This window comes from Sus scrofa, chromosome 15 (genome assembly GCF_000003025.6).
Source record: "Sus scrofa isolate TJ Tabasco breed Duroc chromosome 15, Sscrofa11.1, whole genome shotgun sequence".
Lineage (NCBI taxonomy): Eukaryota > Metazoa > Chordata > Mammalia > Artiodactyla > Suidae > Sus > Sus scrofa.
Window position 1 is genome coordinate 82,571,745 of NC_010457.5, and position 26,298 is coordinate 82,598,042.

A 26,298-nucleotide genomic window follows, 5' to 3' on the forward strand; every position below is an offset into this window, starting at 1 on the left:
TGGCACCACGCCACCATATTCTTTGCATAACCCATCAGCAGCACATGTTTATTAAATCCCTATATGTACAAAGCTGTGTGTTAAGTTCTATCTGCTAGCTTTATGTACTAAGTACTATGTACCATCTATGTGCTAAGGATAGAAGAAATAATAACAAATATTTGTTGAACATTTCCTATATGCCAGGCACTAAATCAAGTATGTTAAACATCTAATTAGGCCTCCCTCACTATGATTCAATGAAGGCTTTATTGTTATCCCAATTTTATGCATAAGCATATCCCAAGATTATGACACCTCTATAAAAAGTTTCTCCCTAATTCCCTTAACTGATGCAAGTACATTTTTCTCCATCTCAACTCCTTATTTGTTTTCTTCATAACACTCCTCATACTTTTACATTTATTTGTTCATTTATTGGATTTTGAAGAAATCCCCCAATGAAGTCATTGAGGAAAGACAGCCCCCACCCAGCATCATCAAGGGAGGTTCATGGGTATTGATAACAGGCAATGAGCCAACTAGACCTTTCAACCTCATGCATAAAGTAACTGGAGTGTCTCTGCAGCCCATCACCATGTGCATTCAAATGAAGTCCTCTTCACATTACTATCTCAAATTATTTTCTCTCACAGCCTCACCCTGCTCTAACCTCCCTGCCAAGTCTTCCCAATATATTCTTGGGAGTCCCCAAAGAGTGTTTCATCTGGATTGCACACCTTTCACGCAAGTCTCTGAGCGCTCCAACATTCTTCTACTCCTGCTCTGGATCCTCCACTCATGACACGCTGGAAGAAACCTCACCATAGCAGCAAAGATGATGCCCATGACAGGAGCACAGAATTTATAACACAAGCAACACCTCCCTAACCCACCAATCTGCAAGGAGCCAGAGCTCTCTGGGTTCTTCAGAGAAGGAAGGGTGGATGGTCCTCCCCCAGGTTCTGTGCCACACTTCAATATGCACAAGAGGGGTCACTTTGGGGTCTAGATGACAAGGTCTCTCATAAAAATAGCTCCTTCAGCTTCTCCCATCAGGTGATAATCCAGTCCAGGGAATCTGTTAAGACAGAGGCTAGACCATGTCTTCCGTTCTCCATGTCTCTGTGCCCCTCTCAGAGCCCATGCAAAACAAAACAAAACAAAGCAGCCACTAACAAGGACAATACTAACATACTCCGTCCTCCAGTTCTAAGAACAAGAGCTCTCACAGATACCAACTCATATAAAGTTGTAACCAGAATAGTCACCCAGAACAGAATAGTTGTACCCAGGTACATACTGATGTGTGTATATTGATGTGTGTATATGTGTGTGTATATATATATGTATAAATATATGTATATGTACATATATACACATATATATAAATATATGTGTGTATATGTGTGTGTTTATATATAAAAATAATATAAATATATTTATAAGTCTCTCCTGTTCCACAAGCAACCAAATTCTAACCCTTGATCTGTGTTCAGCAAGAGCATCACACTACCGTGCACCGAGGGTATGTTCTATATGCTAGCCCCTACCGTTCATGGCTTAGGGACTCCACCATCTCGCTCACTCACTGTGGCCTATAAACACATATAATGCATACTTCTTGCCTCCTTTACTTGCTCAGTCAGCAGTTCTGCGTATGTCAGTTAGCTGTCGCCACAAAATGTTACACAACAAATCACTCCCAATCTCAGTGGCTTAAAAGAATAGTCATTCGTTCTCACTCATACATTTGGTTTGGCTGGTCCAGGCTTGGTTCAGCTAGCCTTGATTTCAAGCTACAGACTGGGTCAAGATCTGCTATACATGTTTTTTTTCATCCTTCTTAGACCACCAGGCTGGCCTTGGCATTTTTTTCTCATGGCGGAAACACAAGAAGGGCCAGCTCAAGTGCACAAGGACATTTCCAGTCTCTGCTTCTGTCACGTCTGCTAATATTCCATTAGTCAAAGCAAGTCACCCAGCCAAGCCCACCATCAATAGAGCCGGAAAGTATACCCCTCAGTGAAGGTATGGAGGGGGAAGAGTTGGGGGCAAGCGTGAATATTTGCTGAACAATCACCTCATGTACCACATACCCAAATCCAAATGTACAGGGTCAAGACGTTTACGTGAAATACACCCATGTCTCATACAGTACAAATAGTTCACATCAAAGCATTACCACTTGGCTTCTGGGTCAGCTCCTGGATGACCTCGTTTGAAAGTCATGACTTGACTAGTAAGGGACCCTGGTTTCCAGAACCAATGCAGCCCTGTCATTAAAAGAAAGCACCACTTCTTTCTCTCACTTGTATTATATATATAAGTGGAACTTTCTGGGGTCCAGAACCTTCTGTTTGCTTTCTCTCTCCCAAACCCATGCCCATTTTCAACTCTCTTGGGTTCATCCTTTTCTCCCTGTCCTAGACTACTTCTAGAGTCTGACGGCTTTGTAAACTCAAAGTAAGAGGAGATAGAGATCCCTCCCTAATGCCTTCCTCCTTCTTCTAGTTCATATTACATAAGTGTGCGGAGATCTCTCTCTCCATATATGATACACCACGTTCAGCAACCACACACACAGCACTTACCCTCCCTACAGGGAGGAAGTTACAGCCCCCTGCTTGGGTCCCTTCTTGCCTCTATTGTTCTGCATTGCCTTTGGTCTGAAATAGTTACATAGAAACTTTCTTTTACAGGGACAATGACATAATGTTTAGTCCCATGTTTAATACTTGAAAGTCAATATTTGTAGAAAACATAAGCACAGCATGATGTTGCCTTAGAGTTGTTGATTAATCCCTTTCTGAGGCTTCTCTTCTTTGAATTTCCTTCTTATTTTCAGCTCATCATTAGTCCTGTAATGGAGTGTGGGCCAGTTTGTGTGAGTGCATTATCTTGTTGCCCTAAAGCCTGGTAAGGACCACAGTGAACCTTTATTTTGGATGAAGTCATACAGACCTCCTCCTTCCCATCTTGTTCCGGGAAGAACGATAAGAATGACTTAATCTAGCATCCTTGGGAAACAGAGACCAGCCATAGATGGCTGAGAGAAGCAAAGTTGGTATCGCTGTAATCTGCGAACTAGATGATGAGGATGTTTGTCACCTGTTTAGAAAGCTAAACATCACCGTAAATAGTTCTTTGATATCTATTTCATGTACAAAGAAAAGAAGGCACATGGACATATGAAAAGACAAATAAGAATCACACTCTGAATTGGTGGGGGCTTTAAATGAACTTTAGGAGACTCCGCTTCTCAAGGCATTGAAATTCTCTACTGAGACTTAGCACCATGAATTTTTCATTGTGCAAATCCCCTTTGAAGTGGCTTTTTAAATTTATTTTATTTTATTTTATCTTATTTTATTTTGTTTTATTTTATTTTTTTTTTTTTGCTGTTTTAGGCCACGCCAGTGACATATGAAGGTTTCTAGGCCAGCGGTCAAACTGGAGCTGTAGCATCCGGCCTACAATACAGCCACAGCAACACTGGATCCAAGCTGCATCTTCAACCTACACCACAGGCCATGGCAACACCAGATCCTTAACCCACTGAGCAAGGCCAGGGGTAGAACCCACATCCTCATGAATCCTAGTTGGGTTCGTTAACTGCTGAGCCATGAAAGGGAACTAAGGGAACTCTTAGGTAGCTTTGAGGCGGGAACAATTAAATTGAGAAAATATCAGAAAAGTTCTGTAAGAGAAAGGCTGAGCCCCTTCAGTTTCTTACCAACTTTGTGTTCCTCCCTTCTCAAGGTTTAAACAAATTTTAATCACAAATCTTTTGGCCCACTGGTTTTCCAACCCATCTGTTACAATACAAGATAGGGAATTTTCATTTTGTGTGTCTGTTTGTATGATTGCTTATGTAGCCTGCAGACCTCAGAGAAATATAACACTGGTTTCTTTCATGTATTCGAGCTTTATTTTATGTTCAGTTCCAAAAATGTAAATTATGAATGTCTTAGCTTGGGAACATTAAGTGCCAAGAAATTAGCTGAGTAACGTGGCTCATAGAACTTGGGACAATTACAACTTCTTGCAAAGCTGAAAAGAAGAGCTTTTGAGTCAAGGCCATTCAGCAAAGCTCATGTTTAATAAAAATTCCATTAAATTTTGTAAAATCTTTTTGCTGGGCAAGAAGTAAAAAAATAATTTAGATACCAATGAAGAAACCTAAAAGTCATTCAGACAGACTTCTCTGGGGAAAGGACCTCAGTAGGTTTCTGCCTGTTACTGGAATTCAAAACATCTAATGTCCATTAACTCTTGGGTCCTATTTATTCCCCACCCAGAGCTCCTAGTCCTCCTGTTTCCAGTTCGTCTGTGCCAGCATATCTGTTAATGCCTCAAGTGACTTCCTTTACAGCCGTGTGATCATCTGTGTATTATTAACTAACCACAAATTAAAGTCATTACTTGGTGCTTAATTTTATGTAACATTTCTTTGTAATGTGTACAAAAGAAATTTGTTTTTACAAGAGTTTGGTAAATAGCATGTGCCATGATTAATTAGACAATATAATGGTTCTGCTGATTTGAAATTAAATTCAGTCCAACAATCTTCTCTAAAAATGATTTCTTAAATGACATTTCAAGGTGTGTAAGCCTATTTTAAAAAGTGAACCTCCTGCAGTCTTTATGCCTTGTCCTAGATCTGTTGTATTTCACCTGCTAAATGTCTCATTTTTCTTTTTCCCAAATCTATAGGCACTTTAAGGAACAGCAACTTTCAAAGAGAATTTTTTTTTTCTCTTTTTTTAGGGCCGCACCCACATCATATGGAAGTTCCCAGGCCTGGGTTGAATCTGAGCTGTAGCCACTGGCCTATGCCCACAGACACGGCAACACCAGATCTGAGTCCCATTTACAGCCTATACCACAGCTCATGGCAATGCCAGACCCTTAATCCACTGAGCAAGGCCAGGGATGAAACCTGTGTCCTCATAGGGTTCACCCCTGCTGAGCCACAGCAGAACCCCTCAAAAAGCTATTTTAAATCCTTTTTAGCATGTAAATGAATAAACTAACAAATAAGCAAAGCCCTAAATACTTGAAGGTCAGTTACAATTCAGCTTGGTTCCTTCCCTTCAGCTACACGCACTCTTCCTCTTCTTCATACTCACTAAGTGCATTCCTGCCTCAGGGCCTTTGCACTTATTCTTTCTGCCTACACATATTTCTGCCTGAGCTTTCATGTGACTCAGACTTTAGACAGGGACTTCTCTGACCATCGAAACTAAGGAATTTCCCTGCCCCAGTTCCTATCACACTGCTGTGTTTAATGTTTTATTCACAGGACAAATCACTCTGATTTTATCTGGCTTTCTGTGTGTTCACTGCTGTTCTTCTGTCTCCTTCTATGGAAGATTTTTATTCTCCTTCCTTGAGAATAAAAACTTGTCTGCCTTATCCTCCTTGCATCTCCAGCACCTAGAACAATGCCTGATACATTAGTTGGTGCTTAATAAATCTTTATGAAAGGAATGAATGATTACATTGCTCTTACAAGCCCCTATAAATAATCATGTGCCTAATAGAAAGAAAGCACAATTGGATTTAAAAGTTTTCTTGAAGAAACAGAGAGAGAAACAGTATTTGCTGGCTAGGCATGAGATGGATTGGAAGGAAATGAAAAATTAAAATATAAATAAATTGAACATTAAGAAGAGCAGGAGTAAATATTGGTATTAATTGCTAAGTTTGCACAAACATCAAATACCAACTATGAAGTAAAAACCTTCAATCAGTAGGCACTTTCTTTATAAACCCAACAATTAGTTTGAATTATTCCCATTAAAACAACTTAGTCAAGATACCATCTTTGCTGATAGTAAACAAAAAGATCTGAAGATTCTTTCACCTTTCGTGTATTTAAAACAGAATTCTTGGGACTGGGCAACATTTCACTGTGTGGAGATATGAGGAAGCATGAGATGAGAGTGCTGCAGTAATACAAGAGTTTCTGACAGAGAAGAAACTAAGAGGCATACATTTCCATGTTAAGTGTCACACTACATTAAGGTTTATCCTCAAAATATACTGAAGTCTCTCTTTGTTCCCAGACTCCTGTGCCTTTTAAAGTTTTTCTCAACTCAACACAAAGGCTATATCAAACAATGGGACTGGCCTAACAGTATTAATAAGATTTTATTCCCCAGAAGATGTTTAATATCTGGTTTTCTCAATGTGCTTAGGGTAAACAGACGCTCAGTGTGTAATGAGTTACAATTTCCTCATGTTCAAATCCTATGACTGCCATTTACTAACTGTAAACTTTGGCAAGATACTTAATTTCTTTGACTCTCAGATTTCTCATCTGCCAAATGGGCCTGATGTAACTTTTGTGGGTTAAATGTAAAGCACTTGTTTTCATATAATTGTACATGTCAAACTTTTTACTTATTACTTTAGATTTAAGTTGTAATTTAGAGAGTTGGTCCCATAATGGATTATAGAGTAATACAGCCAGATTTTTTTTTTTTTTTTTTTTTGTCTTTTTTGTTGTTGTTGTTGCTATTTTTTGGGCCGCTCCCGCGGCATATGGAGGTTCCCAGCTAGGGGTGAATCGGAGCTGTAGCCACCGGCCTACACCAGAGCCACAGCAACGCGTGATCCGAGCCGCGTCTGCAACCTACACCACAGCTCACGGCAAAACCGGATCGTTAACCCACTGAGCAAGGGCAGGGACTGAACCCGCAACCTCATGGTTCCTAGTCGGATTCGTTAACCACTGCACCACGACGGGAACTCCAGCCAGATTTTTTTAATATGTTATCCTTTATCTGCAAATTTCCCGATCATTTAAAATTTGTCCTGGTGTACAGTATAAGGAACAGCTTCAATTTTACCTCTGCATATGGCTACCCAGTTATCCTAATACCACTTATTAAAAAGTCCATGTTTTCCTCACTAATTAGGGATGCCCACTTTTACCATATACTAAATTTTTATATACAATTAGGCCTACTTCTGAATTTTCTACTCTATTTGTCTAGCTATTTATGCATTAATACCAAACTCTTTTAATTATAGAAGTTTATGCTGTATTTTAATATTATAACATTGCTTTTCTTTTTGAGGGCTTTCTAAGCTGTTCTTGCATGTTTATTCTTTCAAACACACTATAAAATCAATTTATTGAGCTCTGGGGGAAAACCTGATAGCATTTTTACTAAAATTTTATGAAATTGTTCAAATAAACACAGGAAGAACTAAGATCTTTATGATGTTGAGTTTTTCTATGAATATAGTTCATCTTTCCAAGTTTATATTTTCATGATTGTTTATAATTTTCTTCATATAGGTTTTGAACACTTCTTGTTAAACATATACTGAGGTATTTTATTTTGTTTCAAGCTATCACACACGTGGTCTTTTCTTCCATTATGTTTTCTAGTTAGTTTTTGTTTGTAACCATTGATTCAGTAATCATGTTGTGGTAGTATTGGTATCAGTGTTCTGAAACCGTTGTGTATATAACAAACTGTACATACACTGGTGTCACTGAGAACTTGGATTTGCAGCTTTGGTAAGAGCAGACACAAATGTAAGGTCAAGGAGCGAAAGTAAAAATCCTATAGTTCTGAAAATGAATCGGAGGTAGCAATACTAATTCATAATATGTTTTATGTTTTGAAAGTACTCACATTTTAGTTCTGTCCACTGAAACAGCCTGTAAACAATGGCTAACCCAACAACAAAAAACACTTCCAGAACCCTGATTGTGTCTCTAAATACTATTTCCCACCAAAAGGAACCAAACCTCTTGGAAAAAATGGCTTGATCCTCTGCGTTGTAAACTGTAAATTGGTAGGTAGATATAGAGGCTGGATAAGATAAGATTGAGGTTCAATTATTTTGTCAAGAATATTTCACATGTAGTTCTATTTGGAGGTATATAATCCTTTTTTTTTTTTTTTCATCTTTTTGCCTTTTCTAGGGCTGCACACACACATGTGGAGCTTCCCAGGCTAGGAGTCTAATCGGAGCTGTAGCCGCCGTCCTACACCAAAGCCACAGCAACGTGGGATCCAAGCCGCATTTGCGACCTACACCACAGCTCACGGCAATGCCGGATCCTTAACCCACTGAGCAAGGCCAGGGATCGAACCCGCAACCTCATGGTTTCTCATGGTTAACCACTGCGCCACGATGGGAAATCCAGGAGGTATATAATTCCTGATTGTCTCTTTTTGGTGATGTGCGCAACCGTTGGTGGTCTTTTCCCAGATCCATTAATTCATTAGGAGGTTGCAAATGGTGATATCCTAATTCTGTCATTCCTTATTAGTTTATTTGTTGAAAAACATCTGTAAAGAGAAAGTTCCCTTTGATTCTTTCGTTACTCTGAGATCAGTTTTTTGTTGTTTGTTTTTTTACAGTTTACAACACAGAGGATCACTTTAAACAACATCACGAGGACACAATCAACAAGATCCAAACTGTTAGAAGTCTCAGGACAAGCAGCCTGTTTCTTCAACAGTAACAAACATTTCAAGGAAAAAGAAAACGATAAAGAGATAGTAGGGAGACCTATAAATTTTGTTAGCATGCAAATTTATTTATTTGATCACATTTGAAAAGGTAGAGTAGAATACATCCATTTTCTTAATAGTATCACTGTAAACAGACTGAATTCAGAGCTCATGCTTTGCTTTATGAACTTCTGAAGAGTGAACATTAGCAGCCTAGCAAGCCTTTTCCTTCCCCTCCAGGCTTTCCTGCACTTGGTAGGTGGGGGAAGGGGGTGCTGTTTGGGGGGTTGGTGATAATTGATGCCAAATAAAGAACATATGGCTGAATTTGCCAAACTCTTTCCACCTCCTCCCTCCCCCTCCATTGGCAACAGGTGACTTGGTTTATTCTTTAACTAAAGTCAAGGAGTAAGCAAGTAAGTTTATCAAACACAGAGAGTGGAGGGAGGTTTCCATTGTAGATAACTTCTAAAGGTAGGAATGGATGAACTCAGGGGCTTAATTATTCAGTCCATTCTTTTGCTGACCAGAGCAAGGTATGCTGGCAATAGAGCTCAAAACACTGGTTCATTGAGTCATCAATATAATGCACTCAGTTCCTTTGATTAAAATATGTTGGAAAAGCCATCTTTGGATGGGGAAGAAAATTATTATACTGATATTACTATATGAGGAAAATAAAAGCAGCAAACAGCCAGACAATGACCCTTTCCTCTTGAACTCCATTCCTGTCAGTTCTACAGTCCAAGCAAACTCAACTGGGAGAGCAGAGAGTGAGGTCAAAGAAAAGAGAAGGCCTTTATCCAGATCTGTGGACCACTTTAGATCTTTTTGGATCCTAGCATCCTTACCTTTGTAGGTGAGATAGTTATGGGGGAGTGAAGGTTTAAGACTCCATTTTTTTGACCAGTGCAGTACAATGGCATAATTAACTTATCTTTTTAAGGTACACCACACAGATGCCTTGTTCCTTTCCCATTGTACCCTCCATAGTTTAGATGCATAGATAGCTTCCCCATTATACTCAGTCACTTCCCAGCAGCAAGACACCTTTATTTGAAGATGATAAAAATCTTTATCTTTATCTCAGTTGGTTCAATGTTGAGAAGGTAGTTGGCTCCCAAACTTACTGTCTGAACCAGTTCTGAAATGATTTCATATTCTCTCTCAATGTCAGACATGATCCAAAAAGAGTCCTAGGGTGCCTTGTTCATAGTGGTGAACACCTCCCACTTGTAATCTAGCCATCTCCCTGGCTTGAAGTTACCTCGATAGTTCTAGCACCCTCTGTGACAATAGAAGTATTTCTGATGCCATCATGAATCACTACTACTTCATCCTTGACAAGGCTGTCGTAGAGCCGAGAAAGAAAATCTGTAGAGTTCCAATATGTATTAGAGACATGCTCATTCTACATCAGACCAATTTAAGTCAAGTTCCTACCTATTAACAAGGTCGTGGAGTTCTCTGGTGACTCAGTGGGTTAAGGATCCTATGTTGTCACAGCTTGGTGTGGGTTGCTGCTGTGATGCTGATTCGATCCCTGGCCCATGAACTTTCTTATGCCACAGCCCCAAAACCAAATCAAACAAAAAAACAAACCTCCAAAAAATCAAATTAGGTCAAATAGCTCTGACATTGTTTTTGCACTGAAAAATGCTGTGTTTTGAGGCCATTTTTACTAAAAGTAGGTAGAGTGGATGGAGGCATTCTAAGTGTGGATGGTAGAGCCCGTAGGCATTTGTTCCTCTTCTAGACAGCTGTTCCCAACTCATCAGTTCATCAAAACACAGTGGGGCCTCAGGTCCTCCAAGCTTCAGCTCCAAGACACAGGACTTGGCCAGTTTGTGAGGCCTTGGTGATGCTTTGTGCTCAAGACTAAATATGCAGCCTGGAAGAATTCAGCCCACTAGGGGTGGAAGAGGTGGACAGTGAACCATGCATGGTCCCAAATCCCTGTAGCTGAAGCATGGTGGGTGGTTGTCATGCCTGAAGTGCTGGTACTGGGGTGGCTGCTCCCCTTCCAGTGCCACCAGAACACTCCACACTCCTGGGCCAGCACCCAGAACGTGCCCTGGGGCACTAACACCTCAAATGTTGCCTCATCGAACCAGCCTGGAGTGTAGATTCAGGGCATCCCAGGTGCAAGGGCACCCAGCCTGCACTGAGCCCCAAGCACTCACCTGGCCTTCCAAGTCAGCAGCAGCCATCCCATCTTAAGAGTAAGGACATCTGTCTATTGAAGTTGACTTTTAATTCACTAATCCTAATGAATGGAGCTTGTTTGGAACCTGACTCAAGAAAACATTTTGTTTTGCTTTGTTTTAAGGAAAACAGAACCAGTATGGTGTTTATGAAAAATAGATGAGATAGGCTGCAGAAATCAGAAAGAATTAAGAGTGCTGGGGTCCAGGGAGTTCCTGTTACGGCTCAGTGGTAATAAAACCAACTAATATGCATGAGGATGCAGGTTCAATCCCTGGCCTCGCTCAGTGTGTTAAGGATCTGGCCTTGTCATGAGCTGTGGTGTAGGTCGCAGACACAAGCTGGATCCTGCATTGCTTTGGCTGTGGCGTAAGCTGGCAGCCACAGCTCTGATTCGACACCTAGCCTGGGAACTTCCATATGCCATAGGTGTGGCCCTAAAAAACAAAACAAAACAAAACAAAAACAAAGACTGCTGGGGTCCAGAAGTTGAGGAGGGTGAAAGTACAGGCCAAGTGAGGCAAATGTAAGACCTTCCCCACTAAGTGATACCCATCACAACCTCAGGTATGTACTGTCTCCAGTTTGCCCACCTGGGAAATATTTGGGTTTGACAAGAATCTTAGAATAAGAATCAGTGAAAGATTAGCTGTATTAAAACATGTCCTCCAATTCAACCAGAGATGAAACAAAAGAGGAAGGAGACATATCTCCAAATTCAATTCTCCTATCTTTGCTTATGTTTTATGGAGAACTTATGTCATTCACAAAAGAGATGTAGTTTCCCCAGGGGAGACAGCAGGTGTACATTTTCTCTCAAGGTTATTTAATTGCTGTCAAGAAGACATATGATTAACAAAGCCAAATGCTGGAAATATGAAGTATAGACAATTTTAAAGTTGTTTATATAGTTGATTACAGTATATCATACAATGTGTTTATTTGCCATAAACCTGCCTATCACAAACTGTTTCCACACCTGTGCATCTGCACAGAACATCCCACTGCTTAGCTGTGCGTAATTTCCCAGCTGAAAGAATGGGTGGCACCAGCAAAAACTAGCTTATTTTGGAGTTCCTGATGTGGCACAGTGGGTTAATGATCTGGCTTGTCTCTGTGGTGTTGCAGGTTCAATCCCCAGCCCAGCATAGTATGTTAAGGATCTGGCCTTGCTGCAGCTGTGGTGTAGATCACGCTCTGGCTCATATTCAGTCCCTGGCCCAGGAACTTCCATATCTTGGGTGCGGCTGGAAAAAAAAAAGAAAAGAAAAAGTAGTTTATCTTGTGGTATCTCAGTCATGCCCTGTGCGCTAGCTTTGCACCAGTGAATGTGAGGGCCTGAGTCCTGCTGACCTGTGCATCCCCTGCTTTCATGGGAGCACTTTGAGCTCTATAGGAAGAAAACAGTATGGAAATGACAGGGCTTTGGGGTCCCTCACTGTTCTTTATGACAAGGCTGCTCAAAGTAAGGCCCACAGTCTGTAATCTGTTGGTTCTTTCAGAGATGAGACAAGAACAGAATTGAAAGGAAACATTTAGTGCTGGTGAGAGCCATATGGCAATCTAAGTTTATATTTGTTGAATCCAGTTCAAAAATGGACTTGAATTTTGTGTTCACTGACTTTTTAAAAATACCATTTTAAGTTATTTTTTATCGCACTTTACAAAATAATCAGGCTATGACAGGTTGCTGGGCTGTGGTATAGGCTGCAGATGTGGCTCAGATCTGGCATTGCTGTGGCTGTGGTGTAGGCTGACAGACATAGCTCTGATTTGACCCCTAGCCTGGGAAGCTCCATATGCCACAGGTGCAGGCCTTAAAAAAAAAAGACAACGATGCCCACTTTCACCACTCTTATTTAACATAGTACTAGAAGTCCTAGCCAAAATAATCAGATAAAAAAATAAAATAAAAGACATACAAATTGGAAAGAAAGAATTAAATTTTTTTTTGTCTTCAGATGATATGATCTTATATACAGATAGTCCTAAAGACTTCACACACACACACACACAAAACCTGTTAAAGCTAACTAATCAATAAATTCAGTAAAGTTGCAGGATATAAAATCAACATGTGGAAATCAGTTGTGTTTCTACTCACTAACAATGAAATATCACAATAAAAAATTAAGAAAATAATCACATTCACAATAAAATCAATAACAATAAAATACTTAGGAATAAATTTAACCAAGGAGGTAAAAACCTATATGCTGAAAGTGGTAAGAATGTGATGAACAAAACTGAAAACACAAGTAAATAGAAAGCTATTTCTTGTACAATATTGTTAAAATATCCACACTACCCATACCACCCACAGGTTCAATGCAATCCCTATTAAATTCCAATGCCATTTTTCATAGCAATAGAAAAAAAAATTCTAAAATTTCTATGGAACTACAAGACTCAAAATAGCCAAAACAACCTGAGAAAGAGGAACAAAGTAGGCAGCATCACATGTCCTGATTTCAAACTATACTACAAAGCCACAGTAATCAGAACAGTATTGCACTGGCAGTCACTTGAACATAATGGAGAATAATGTGAGAAAAAGAATTTATGTATAGATATGATTGGGGTCACTTTGCAGTACAGCAGAAATTGACAGAACATTGTAAACCAACTATAATAGAAAAAATAAAAATCTTAAAAAAATAGACACTTGTGCAAATGGAGCAGAATAAAGACCCCAGAAATAAACCACCGTAGAAATAAACCCTTGCATACACAGTCAACTAGTATTTGATAAGGGAGCCAAGAATACTCAATGGGGAAAGGACAGTCTCTTCAATAAATGGTGTTGAGAAAACTATAGATACATACAGAAGAATAAAACTGGACCCCTATCTTACACCACTCACAAACACTTACTCAAAATGGATTTAAAACTTAAACATAGGACATGAAACCATAAAACTCCTAGAAGAAAAGACAGGGGAAAAACCCTTTGACACTGGTCTTGAAAATATTTTTTTTTTAGTATGACACCAAAAGCACAAGCAAAAAAAATCAAAAAATAATACATGGAATGACATCAAACTAAAAAGCAAACAAAACAGTTAACAAAATAAAAAGCCATTCTATGGAATGGGAGGAAATATTTAAAATTGTATATTTGATATGCATTTAATGTTCAAAATAAAGAACTTCATACAACTCAATACCAAAAAACAAAAACAAAAAAAAAAAAGAAAAAAGAAAAAGTCCAATTAAAAAATAAGCAAAGAACCTGAACAGACAGGTCTTTTCCAAAGAAGACACACAAAAGCCAACAGGTACATGAAAAGATGCTCAGCATCACCAATCATTAGGGATCTGCAAATCAAAACCATAATAAGATATCACTTCACACATATTAGAATAGCTATTCTCAAAAAATTAAGATCCTTGGCAACGATGTGGAGGAAATGGAATCCTGGCACACTGTTGGTAGGAATGTAAATTGATGTAGCCACTGTGGAAAACAGTATAGAAGTTCCTCAAAAAATTAAAAGTATAACTACAGTATGATCCAGAAACCCTGCTTCTGGGTATATATTCGATACAATTAAAACCAGGATCTTGAAGAGATACCTGTACTCCCATATTCATTGTAGCATCATTCATAATAGCCAAAAATACACAACCTAACTGTTCATCACCAGACGAATAGAGAAAGAAGATGTGGTATATAGGGAATTCCAGCCACTATCTTGAAATAACTTATAATGGGATATAATCTGCAAAGATACTGAATAAATATGTTGTATACCTGAAACTAATATAATATTGTAAATCAGCTATATTTCAACAAAAAAGAAGATGTGGTATATATACAATGGAATATTATTCAGTCATGAGAAAGAAGGAAATTCTGCCATTTGTGACAACATGGATGAAAGTTGGGGGCATGTTAAGTGAAGTAAGTCGGACAGAGAAACACAGATACTATATGATTTCACTTATGCGTAGAATCTAAAAAAGCCAAACTCAGAAACAGAGAGTAGAATGCTGGTTACCAGGGGCTGGGGGTAAGGGAGATGGGGAAATGTTGGTCAAACTTTCAGTTAGATGATAAGGTTTGGGGGATCTAATGTACAATTATAATTGGTGATTACAGTTAACAATATTGTATTATATATTTGAAAGTTGCTAAGAGACTAGATCTTAAATGTTCTCACCACAAAAAAAAAAAAAAGAAAGGGTAATTATGTGAGGTGATGAAGGTCTTAGCTCCATAGTGGTAATCATTTCACAACATACATGTACTAAATCAATGTTTTATACCTGAAACTTATATAATGTTATATATCATTTATGCCTCAATAAAGCTGGAATAAAAGATTTTTTTAACTGGTAAAATGGTGATCTTGTGGGGGAAAACCCCCACAAAGACATGTTTCTTTTTGCACACTGGTTCTTTTTGCCCTGGATCAAATGCTTCATTCGGTGACTGTTAATATTGCCCATCTCCTCTCTTCAAAATACCCAACTGTTGTTTTCTCTTATGGTTCTTCTTGGAATCTGAAACCAAATATTCTAAAGAAATTCAAGAATCAATCTAAAGAAATTTTAAAATCTACTGTTTAAATAGACTGAATTGTGTCGCTACAAAATACAATATTTTTTGTCAGCTTTCTGTAGTCTAGGCAAAGCATTTCTTTTCTCTCCAAGTCCATGTGGTTGAGAAGCTTACCAGGAGCATTCCCAAAGCTGGGTCTTAATGTTAAAGTACACTCCCAGAAGTGCAAAGATAATGTGTTAAAAAAATCTGTCAGTGATGTAGATGAAAATGAATGTTAGAGCAATTCCTGGGCAGCAGAGAAAGAGCCCAATGTTTTCATAATCCTAATGTGCATACATGGCTTCTTCATATTTTCCTGCTAAAACTCATCTGGCTTTGCTCAAGACCTCAAATGCAGTGAATTCTAGGCAGCACCTAATATTTATTCATGCCATTGTCAAGAGCATCTTTGCAGTTCTTGCCAAGGTCTGTCATTGAATATGTTTATCCAGCTGCATGGCAAAAACATAATACACAGTCATCATTTTACTCAGTCACCTACTCAATATTTTCTTCTATGATTAAATTAACTCATAAATATTACACTTTTAATGCCAGAAAGCTATGGTTCATCCAGCCAGTTGAATACTTGTTTGTCCAATTTCTAATGTTGCTGGGCACTCAGTCATTTCATTATAGAGTTTGAAATAATGAAAATCATTTCATTTACTTAACATGCACAATAAACAGAGCAGAATCCTTCTATGAGCTCCTTTATTATGCAGTGCAAGGTTGTAGGAGAAATTTTGTAAGAGGCACTGAAGAACTGTGGAGGCTGTGTTGGAAATAGTCTTGGTGTACATAAGCAAACAGCCCCTGACTGCCTAATGCAAAGGACAGAAATGCTGGCTCTATTTGCAGCTGGCACAAATTTTTGCTTAACCCAGGAGGGTTTCAAATAAGACATCTTGGTCTTGCTCGTACATGATTCATTACCAGACTGTGCTCACGAACCCTATAAGCTGTTTGCATGTACTGTGGCACTTTTGAGACTCTTTCCTTTAAACATCCACAACCAGTCTGGTTTTTTAAAGCAGCCTCCAAGACGCTTACATACTCATCCCCGCGGTAAAAGGATGGAAGCTTTCAGGCAAGAATCTGCTTTGCCCTCCAATGCTGACCCTGGTGACAACAGCACAATATGCCTCTACATGGATACCTGGCCCTGGAGGCAAGAGCCATGTACCACAGGAATCTTATCAAATCACCTTCTGAATGAAATATTTATAGCTGGCACTGCAGGGCAGTTAGCTTTTCTAGAATTATATCCAAATTTGCTTCATCATTCTGGGAATAGCCTTGGTTAGCAATTGCTCATAATGTCAACGCTTTTGGAAACTTTTTACAGTCGTTTTATTGTTTTTATTTCAAAAATAAAACTTAAAGGAGCTTGAAAAGTAGGTTTTTAGATGATCACACGATGGCCTGATTTCAGTGGTTTCAGTTCTGTGGATTTTACTTTATGCGCACCCACTGAAATTAAAACCAAAATTAATCCATATCTGAACAAAGACAGCGGATACAAATGAGCCCTAAATTCCTAGCTCCTCTGTGCAGTGCTCTAGCTGAAGTGTTAGGAATGCATTGGCCCTGGGAGGCGAAGAAGTTATAGCAAACAACATATGGGCTTTAAAATCTGGAGCTATCCAAGACAGAACAAGAAAGCTATTTTCACTTTCCTTGTTCCTTTTTTTTTCCTCCAGAAGATGAATAATTCCTAATCACATTTTATTTTCATCTTTAGAGCTGCATCCGGAAAGAACCGGGTCGGTTTAAAACTGCTGGTGAGTTTGCAGCCCTGTCCAATGCCAATGATTACCTAATGCATTTGTGTCATCTGCTTTCCTTGTTGTATAAAAACACACTAAGGAAATGTGTAAGTCCACGGAATTGTTCCCAAATCTTTTATTCACCTTTCAGCATGCTAGTTCCTTCCCTTGGCATTGATATCATTATGTATTTGTCAAAGAGAGACTGTCACTATAGGGCCTCTATTATGTGCAAGAATTGGCAGCAAATTTTGCCACTGGGATTTGCTTATATCCTCTGTATGTTATTGTACTTCTTTGGCATTCAGTAAATTCCATACACCCACTTCTTTGATGTTCATTCCAACCCCTAAATGTGGAAACAATGACTGAAATTTTGGATCAAAGCATCTTGTAGATGGCAGGCAACACAGCTCTCTGATTATTCACCAGAACAGAAAGGACTCTCTTCCCCACCTCCCCCTAAAGTCTAGGCCAATAGTCCTCCAGGAACAGCTCTGGCTTCCCCAGTGCAAAGGCAAGGGAGGAAGTTAAAGAAAACAACTCCAAGGTTTTAGGAAAAAGAAAGAGACTAAACCAAACAGCTAAAGTGAAGCTCATGGTCATTTCTAACTGTAGAGAAAGCTAACTACTGTTCCAGTTGGTTTGCATGTTTCTTTCCCTTGGTCATGCTCTAGTCTAGCACTTCTACTGCGCCAGGCTTTTTTTCAGGTTTGGAAAAGTCTTCAGATCTAGTTTCTGTATAACGTCAGCTGTACAAGATGGCCCAGATTTTTATAAATGCATATTTAAAAGAAGAAGTCAAGGGTCTATGAATTAAGAAATTTTAAAAGTAATTGAAAAAACCCCCAGAACTACCAAAATTTCCACGAGTTACTTTTGCAAACTATAATTAGCTGTCTGGAACACATGTTCAGTGTTTGCTTTTGCTTTACTCTTGGGATGCCAGTGAAAATAATTACTTCATTCAATTTATTTCACAGGTCAACTTTGACTCACAAAAGCATTAAAGCAGGTAACCCCCTAGGGATGTTGGGAAGACAGATGAGCAAATAGATATGAAACTGTTGTAAGCTCTTTGAGGGGAAAAAAGGCACTTTATAAATCCAGGGTATTTTATGATTATGTACTCACTTCACCCCATTTGGTATCCAGAATGTGCTAGTTATAATTAATACACAATGTTGGGACGTATTATAAAAGTACCATACTTCTTTTAAATACAGTGAAGAACATAATTGTGTTTGAGGAAGCTCATTCTGTGTAAATTAGAAGAATTCCCAGTAGAGTGCCATAACTGAGAACTAGGGTGACTACACTGAATGGAGAAGAGAGTTGTCTTAACATGATAGCATGTGTTCAATCAAAAAGTAGAGTGTCAAGGAGGTAAAATGATAGCCCTTAAAATTCCAGTTTCAGATTGCCTAAATGGAAAGTTTTTACTGCCAGACGTATGCAACAGTGACATCCAGCGGTTGTGGAGATAATTACAAGTGTATTTCATTTTAAAATATAAAATGTTTTATTATAATCAAAGATTCCATATCATCGTTGTCTACATTCTTAAGTCAATAATTCAAGCTGTATGCCAAGTAAAGCAAAATGTACTTTGTTTATTTCCTAAGTAGTTTCCAAAGTCTGTTATTCTGTTAGTGTTATTTTGATGTTTTTAAATTTTACTAAAATTATAGTGGGTCTACTCTCCAAGGATCTCCCTGACCCTCATAAACACACTTAGATATTTTTGCAAGCACAAATGAGATGGCATACATGCTGCAGACACAGCAAAAATGAAAGCTGTACTTGACTCCTCTGGTAAATACTCCAGGGAAGGCATCTGTGACCCTGAACATTGTTGTGGAATTGCTCTAAGGAGTTCATTACTATTTTTTCCAAGTCATTGAAGATGAAGAGAAAAAAGAAGGGGATAGAGAAGAAAAGGAATGGAAAATAAAGGAGAGGAGGAAAGGGAGGAAGGAAGGAAGAAGGGAAGGAGGGAAAGGAGGGAGAGAAGGAGGGAGAGAGGGAGGAGAAAGAGCTACTCACTGATCTTTAACAAGTTTTAGCAATTAGTCCATTGGGTGACAATATATTTAAAGAGGGAATTCAAAGAGATACTAGCCTCCCCCCAATTTTTTGTTTTAAATTGCATTCCTTCAACTACCAGCCAATTAACTAAGATAAAAATTAATAAAAATAATCATTTTTATTTAAAAAAAAATCTGAGAATAGCTGCTATTGCTTCAAAGTACCTAGAACGGTGCCACTTGTAAGAGGATGCTGGCAAGGCATCCCCCTCCGTCATGCTGGCAAAGAACTCTCAACCGGAGTCTGTTAGGTCACCTGGGCCTATAAGTTATTTATGCCCATGTCAGTGCTGAGCACATCAGGTGACTGCTTACAAACTTCCCATGAGGCACTCCTTCAGAGAAACTGTCATCTTGTGCCAAGTCATTTCTCATTCTTAGATTCCCCCCCAATATTGGGTTTTTTCCCTTTCATCTGCCTCCCTCCTTAGAGTTCTCAAGATGGAAAGAACTTACTGCTGGCCTCTTTCAAGCCCTCCTTGTCAGAGAGGGTAAAAACAAACAACTGAACACCTATCCAACTCCAAGAAGAAAATCAAGCCATAATTCCATAAGAAGCTCCTAATGCCCTTTAGCTCCTATACCTGGATTGTGCCCTAAGAGAGGAGAAAGAACCTCACAGAAGCTGTGGCAGACTGAAGGAGCATGTGTGGTGTGCATGAAACCTGGGACAGGTGCTCAGCAGAAAGCACCAGGACAAAGAGATGGGGATGGTCTCTGCAAGGCAAGTCTGGGAAACCATTCTCACTGTGTCAGTGAGAGTTAGGGGAGATATGCACTGAAACAGAGCAGGTAAATCTGCAGGCTTCGGCCAGGTTTGTTTGCTTTTACAAGGCCTTTGATCTGCAAGCTGGATTATCCAGATTCTGAAGCAAAAGAAGGCGCGTTTCTATCACTGCTCTCCGAATATCTTCACTTGGAGATGCCTCTGGCTTCTTGCTTCTTTGTGAGCAATATACAGAGAATTAGTACACGCGACGCTCACATCTCCTTTCAGTTCTGCTGGCGTCTGGCTGGGCTGGCTCTTATCTGCTCTTATCTTGTGCACCCTGAAACTATGATTTGATGATTTCTCAAGGCTGGGGCCCCTCCAGAGTGAAAGGCAGAACTTTCCCTTGATAGGCCAGGGTCTCCGACACCAAGATGGCCACAGCTAACGCATTACCAGCTCCTGCCAGTCCGAGGAGCAAGAGGCTGGCATGTGGCATCAGTTCCCTTCTTTTCTCCCTAAAGAAAAATCCTGCCTTGCAAGGCTTTCTTCAGAGTTTCAGGACCCAAAAAAAAAAAAAAAAAAAAAAAAAAAGCAGTTGTACAACATGCATATCCTTTCCTGGCTTACAGCTTCGGGTGTAGTTTTACTGCAGTATATAATCTAATAATCCGTTTAATTTCTTCAGAGAGATCTTATAAATATACTGGTGGCATTTGGATGGAATCACATGTCATAAACCTGTCTGCTCCTATCCAGGTTCAGAATACAGAAGAAGAATCTGTTTTACAGACATTCTAGAATTTTTACATGGTCAATTGGCTGGTTGTGTATTCTGGAACATATCATAGCATCTATAGGAAAATATATATATATAAATTCTATAAAATGGTAGCAGGATTTCTGATTTACTGATACTGCTGGTTTGAATTTTCACAAAAATATTTAGCTATAGGACAATGTATTAGGCGTATTCTTAAAGGTAAATAACTGCAGCCAATAAAAGTTTGGCCCATAAAGGGTCCCATCTTCTACTAGTTTTCTGCACCGAGAATTACTACCAGTATAATCATGGCTCCCTGCACACTAATATTTCCTCTGATACAGTATGATCAATGTTGTGGAAAAACATTTATTATATTTCTTCTAGCTACTTAAAGGCATTACTGAATTATGGGCATCGCAAAACGAATCCACTGTGCATTTTTTCTTTATGTGACGTTTTTACAATCTTCATTTTCTGCTTTGCAGCCACTGAGCTATAGAGATCCACACTTTGTCCCTCTTACAACTGCCACTGGGGCCACCCTCTCCTTTCTGCTTTATTACATCTGAAATGCACTTCATATGATAACATTCCTTTTCATTCTGTGCCGGACTCTTCTTTGAAAGGAAGAAGTTATGAAAGAAATTAAACAATCAGTGTTGTTAATAACAGTTCTTAATCTTCTCTCTTAACAAAGGTTATGAAGTTTAGACTGAGAAAAGGACAAGGGGAGGAGATGGTATTTTATGGAACCATTCCAGAAGAGCTGATGGACTCTGAAGAGGTGTGGGTTTTGCAGTTTTGACATTTAACAATTTTATTAACGTCTTTGCTTATTATGCACCTTAATCCACAGGATCTGCAGCTGGGAGAGTGTCCAGCTAACAGCCCGTGTCTCAGGCCCTGCCAGGGGATGAATCAATTAGCAAGAGAAGCAATGATGCAAATGCTCCGGGGTCACTCGGGATGCTGTTTGCCTTTTTGATAGAGAAAGCACGCCATAAATAACATCACACCTCAGGAAATCATTCCGGGAGGCCCAGATGCCGGCAGGGCTGCTGCCTGGGACGGAAGGAATCATTTGCTCATTGTGTGTATTTCCCCCATCTCAGTCAATGGAGGATTTGTAGTAAAATCAAAGTATTTAAAAGGAGGACAGTATGTGGTAACGGAGGCATGTTTAGTAATTTTTTTCGTACCCAAACCCATGATTTATGACCCAGAGTTAAAGCCAACTTTATTACAAAAATGACTTCACCCATAATAACCTTATTCAGGGCTCTCCGGAGAATGATGTAGTATCCAATAGCATTATAACCTAGCAAATACTCACAAACAATTCCCTCCTCAGTCTCATTTCCAACCCCCGAAGAGGCAGCTTCTCCCTCTCCCTGCTGAAAGAGATGGGGTCCCAGGCAATGCTGGTGCTCTTTCTGTGGTGATTTGCCTGGATCAGGCATTTATAATAAGCAAGGGCAGAAGCTGCCTCCTGGGCTTCAGTCGAGTCTCCCCCAACCTTGTGTCCTGAGGAATAATGAGCAGAAGACACCCACTCAGCCTTCATTTCCTCTCTTCACAGAGCCTTCCCACTCCCTGCACTCCCACCCACTCCCCTAGTGCTTAGATCCCCACCACTTCAGAGAGACTTGCTGAAGCTCCCGCCCCTTTTAATTGCCATGGTAACCGCTGGCTGCACTAAAACTGCAGGGGCTGGGTGTCCAGGCAGGTTCCCCTGGGCATACCAGGATCTGGGAACTAGCCTTCCATCTTATTAAACTCTGGTGTCAGTTCATAGCAATTGTTTTAAATTTACACCCTCAGAGTGGCTTAGTGGGATTACATGTCCATTTGCATTAAAACAGGTTTCTGTCATTAAACTGCCACACAATAAGCTTCCTTGGGGCAAATTAATGAGCTCTAAATATCATCAAGTAGAAGTTCACTTCACCAAGATGGCCAACGAGGGGAGCAGAAGGAAGTGACTGCTCAGAAATCTTAGCCCAGGAGAAATATAAGTGCCAACTACAGAGGGAGGTCTTGTTGGGTCCTTCTTCACTGTGAGATAAGTGGTTCTGATTTAGAGCTGATCTGGGAAGAGTTAACAACATTCTTTCTATTCACCAAGAGCTCACCATTCACTTCCTAGTCCCTATTCCAAATACGCCTTTACCCTTGACCATATCTGCTGAAATTTGCCAATAGACTACTGGCCTCTTGACTCTGTGACAGAGTCTCATTCTCATTTGCTTTACCCTGCTGTCTGTCCTTGAGAAACCTGAGTTTACCAGATTGCCTGGGAACAACAGGAACACAGCAGAGCACTACGTGTAGCTGGAGTGAGTGGTCCCAACTTTAAAATGCCTGGTTGTTACGGGACTGTCTGGCCCATGAATCAGGGGCCTGGGCCCTGGGACACTGGTCCTGATAAGCAGCACCCTACTTTGGTCATCTAGAAGCAGAATAAGGAACAGTTTTTAGGCTGGGTTGTCTCTGCTCACAAGGAATGCCAACACTTGCCCTTACAAATATATATGTGTGTCTAAGTAGAAGTTTTTCATCAAAAACAAGTAAATCAACTTCCAAATATTCTTTTACGTAAAAGAGGAAAGACTGGCTGCTAGACAGTCTTCCCAATCCATAGCAGCTATGATCTCATTTCTGTGTAGTCTTAACAGGGGACAGTAATGTATGATTGAGACACTGCTATATTTAGGAATGACAAGATGGGCATTATTAATAGCTTAATTGACATTAAGGCAATTACCCCTACCCTTATTACAGTTTGTAGAATTACACAGAAAATATTGGCTGAGGCCTTTTTTTCCCTAGAGCTACCCAAGGATACAGCATTTTATTTCATGCCAGATCCCGGCTTTGACATTAGATACTTAGCCATAGAATGATTCCAGTAAATCATTATAAATGCATTATAATAAAGATGTTATGAGCTATCAGATATTAACCCCCAACCCCTAAAGAGAGATAAATAGTCCAGTTGCATGATTCCCACTTTTGTTTCATAAGAAATAAGCTTTTGCAAAGAGCAACTGACTAATGAATTATAAAATGGTGTGTTGAGCTCAGATAATTAAACAATGCATTTTAGTGTCTAGTGCAGGATGAACACTAAATCATACACAAATAAAAAGGGAGAAGCCTAAACCCCAAGCTGAACTCCTATTTTCAAATAACATTACAGCTGGGCTATAGTCTAGGAATGCTCAACTGTTTTCTTATCTGATTAGAGGGGCTTATCGAGTATAAGATCAAGACACAAGTAGGTCAACAGACCAAGAGTCAGAGCAAGAATTCTGGAGGTGCTAATTTCAGATAAGCTCACAAGGTTATTTTAATGGAGATTTTACATGGAGATTACCTTTCTTCCCAAAGTGTTTAATGGGGCAAGTCTAGAAGAACCTGGAATTTTCTTTATACTTTTGTTTTTATTTCTGAATTCATAAAAAAATTTTAACAGCGAGGGGGAGTAAAAATTCTGGTACTGATGATGGTCTTGGTCTGGTAGGGCTGGAAAGACAAACAAGAGTTAGCGAGATACAGAGGGTATTTTGGGTTTAACAACTGTCCTCAGTCAGGTATGTCACCAAGCCCAGCAGGGCACCATCTAGTGGTCAATATTGGATCACCATGAAGTTGTTGCCTACAGCAGTACCAATGGATAGTTTGCCATTGGTGGCCATTTTGGCATGTCCTGGGTTGGCCACAAGATTTGAAGCTGAGTCTCAGTATGTCCTGAATACCTGTTTTAGTCTTCCAGCCTCTCAAAGACGTGATGACTGTTTCAAGGCAGTCCTCCGTTTCTTGGTCAAATAGCATATCACTAATGACTGTGTGGACAAAATCAGAGATGGCCTTGGACTCTGTGTGGACAATGACCACCTGTGCTATGAGTAGGACCTGCCTGGAGTGCCTGGTACCTTGTGTTCCACTCAGCCAGCCCTCTCCTGTGCTCCAGTCAAGCCAACCACACAGCCCTGCCCCATGCCACCTCCACTTGCCTAACCCCATATGTCACCGATTCATCAACTGACCTCATCTTTCTAAAGTTTCTTTTCTTCAAATGTAAAATGGGGATACTAACAATGCTTAACTTGGAGAGTTGTGGGAACATTAAATGAGATTGGTTATATAAAAATCTATCTATGTAAAGTAACTATTACAGAGGAAACCCACAATTCAATATTTATTTTTATTTTAGTTATCTTGTATTTTTCCTCTCCTGGTTCTTCTCTCTTCATTCTACCTTTACACATCTTCCAATTCTCTCTCTCTCTCTCTCTCACACACACACATACACGCACATACATCTGCAAATCCCTGAAGGCAGTCTCTGACTTATTCCTTCAAGAATACCTTTTAGTGTCTAGCACAGTGTTTTGCTGATGGTCACACTCTGTGCATGTTTGCTACACTGAACAATACTAATAACATAATGGCTATTACTATTCTGACCACTTGGTATGAACCAGGCACTATGCTAAGTATCATTGCCTCATTTAATTCTTACAACAAGCCTCTAAAACAAGTACAATTTTCATCCTTATTTTATGGGAAACTAAAGTTTAAAGATGTCCTATAACTTGCTTAAGGTCATAAAAGCTCATAACTAAGCAGTCAAGATGCAAATAATTGGCCTAGATTTGGAGCCTCACCTCTTAAATGGCGCTGTGTCAAGCTGATTCTGTCATTGTTCTCCTCTTTTAGATTGGGCTCCTTCAAGGGATCAGTCATGAACATGTACCCTCTCTTAGCTGGATTGAATTACCTTGATCTCTGGTGTTCCAGGAGGTCCAGAAGCCCAAAAATCATTTGTCTGCAAACTCCTGGGTCATTACACAGAACCAGCCAAATAGACTTTACAATTGCAACCCCACAAAGTTAATTTCACTTTGAAAGAATATGTCTGATGGAGGTGATGTACTCAGTTATGTATTCAGGTTGGTGGCCACAACAGATGGAGCTGTCCCATCATCCTTGACACCCTAGTTCCCTGGGAGCCTTGTTCCATCACAGTGTCACAGAGAAGGGATGGCCTCCCAGTCTTAGCTCAGAATGGTTATGCTTCCTAAAGGTCTAAGCTTCACAAAACCCACACCTCCTTTATTAAAGAAGTAAATTAAAAGGAGTATTTCAACTTTAGGGATGAATTATGTTAGTAATTTAAGATAGATGCTTTATTGAATAAAGACACACATGGGTTTATTAAAAATGCTGCCTTCATGAACAAGGAGCTGTAGAAGAGGCTGCCTGAGGTGGTAAGGAGTTTGTGTATCCAGAAGATACACTTGTAAAGAAGCAACCAGAGGGGCTAGGACTGAGGTCTGTTGCTGCAGAACACAGCTGGCTATTTGTTCTATACTTGTCCTTGAGGCATAGCAGCCAGACATTTGGTATCTTCCATGGTCTTCATCTCAAACTTGCTGACCCTGAGTCGGCAAGTGGACACTAATGAGTCAGGTGCCCTATTTGTCAGCCAAGGCTGCACAGCTCAGCCCCTTTGGAGGTAGATAGGCCATGCCATTGGTCTGCTGTTGTGAGCAGAGGTAGTGTGTATCACTTCCAGGCCAAAGCATTTTATTTCCAGAAGATGCTCCAGCTCTCTCTGTCTCTGCAGCAGTGTGGGCTTGGAAGTATGTTTGGAGATGACAGAGGGTGCAATATCCTGGATTCCTAAATGACTTGGTGGAGCCAAGTCCTCCACAGGCCCATGTTGGACATCAGCAAGAAATAAACTTT

The 26,298-nt window shown here is 39.8% G+C and overlaps 1 pseudogene; it reads right to left on the reverse strand.

Annotated features, from left to right (window-relative positions):
* Window positions 8,157–25,299, reverse strand: LOC110256916 (annotated as a pseudogene).